Genomic DNA, 1,767 nt, shown 5'->3' on the forward strand with positions numbered 1-1,767 from the left:
GGGGGACATATAGTGAGGCCTGGTTTGCAGCTGCAGAACCTGGGGCCACCACCTGGGGTGGAAGGCTGCATAGAGGTGGCTAATTATAACAGAATACCTAACTGCTGAGGCAACTGAAAGCAAAGAAGTAATCTGAGTGGTATAGAGTGAATCAGGAAAGATTTCCTCAAAGAGTACCCAAGCTGGATGCTCTTCTCAATCAGATCTGGATCTTAAGCCTGGGAGCCAAAGTTTATACAGAAAGATCAAAATGGCTTCAATTCCAGAATACTATGAAGGCAAGAATGTCCTCCTCACAGGAGCTACTGGTTTTCTAGGGAAGGTGCTTCTGGAAAAGTGGCTGAGGTCTTGTCCTAAGGTGAATTCAGTATATGTTTCAGTGAAGCAGAAAGCTGGACAGACACCACAAAAACAAGTGGTGTCAAGCTCTTTGACAGATTGAGAGATGAAAATCCAGATTTTAGATAGAAAATTATAGCAATCAACAGCGAACTCACCCAACCTAAACAGGCTCTCAGAAGAAGATAAAGAGGTCATTGTAGATTCTATCAATATTATATTTCACTGTGTAGACACGGTAAGGTTTATAAAAATTTAAGAGATGCTATTCAGTTAAATATGATTGCGATATGACAGCTTATTCTCCTTGCACAACAAATGAAGAATCCAGAAGTGTTCATGCATGTATCAACGGCATGCCTACTGTAATCCAAAGCATATTGATGAAGTAGTCTATCTACCACCTGTGGGTCCCAAGAAGCTTATTGATTCTTTAGAGTAGATGGATGATGGCCTAGTAAATAATATCATGCCAAAATTGATAGGAGACAGACCTAATACAAATACACAAAAGCATTGGCAGAATATGTTGTACAACAAGAAGGAGCAAAGCTAAATGTGGCAACTGCAAGGCCATTGATTGTTGCTGCACTTGGAAAGAGCCTCTGACAGGATGGATTGATAACTTTAATGGACCAAGTGGTCTCTTTTGTGGCAGACAAAGGAGATTTCGAACAATGCATGCCTCCAACAATGCATTAGCATTCAGCATTAGAACATCTATGCATATGGTGGTCTAAATGCACAAAATGTAAAATATACTTAAGTCATCTCACCTTTTGTCAAGACATGAAACCGTCTTAGATCAGAGTGTGAAGTAAATTATAGTATATTTTATTTAACATTTTAATGTTTATGCTCATAAGACCTAGTGAACACACTGTTATGCCAGCTCAAATCTACAATAGCCCCCAAAACCATGACTTAATATGCTGAGCCCTAGAAAAAAGGGGTGGGATGGGGACATGCGTGGGGATATAGGAACATGGACCAGTATAACTGTACAATTCTGGAACATATTAATTAAACTATGCCTTCACATACAAAGAATTTCTAATTCTAATGTTCAATGCAATGGAAGACATTTATTTGGACAGTAATACTAGCTAAGATGGTACATATTTGATTATTTACTGATGCAGAGAAATGCACTGTTATTTCCATAGCAACAGCATGGTTAGCCATTTGTACATTTTAACTACAAGAGGAAAAAATATGGAGCACATAAAAAACATAAATCTACAAATTTAAAAGTTCATTTTGCTACAGGTGGTACCTAAATATAAAAACCCACATTTCCCTAATTCTGCTTTGAAGCAGGACTTTCCTAGGTGTTTTTTTGATTGTTTTTGTTTGTTTCTTTGTTTGTTTGTTTTCTGAGACGGAGTTCCTCTCTTGTTGCCCAGGCTGGAGTGCAACGGTGCAATC

General features: G+C 38.4%; 1 pseudogene; it reads left to right on the top strand.

Annotated features, from left to right (window-relative positions):
* The first annotated feature begins 250 nt into the window (after positions 1–250).
* On the top strand, positions 251–1,079 carry LOC108287125 (annotated as a pseudogene).
* The last annotated feature ends 688 nt before the right edge of the window (positions 1,080–1,767 follow it).

The sequence above is a fragment of the Cebus imitator genome, unplaced genomic scaffold, assembly GCF_001604975.1.
Source record: "Cebus imitator isolate Cc_AM_T3 unplaced genomic scaffold, Cebus_imitator-1.0 Scaffold337, whole genome shotgun sequence".
NCBI classification, from domain to species: Eukaryota; Metazoa; Chordata; class Mammalia; order Primates; family Cebidae; genus Cebus; species Cebus imitator.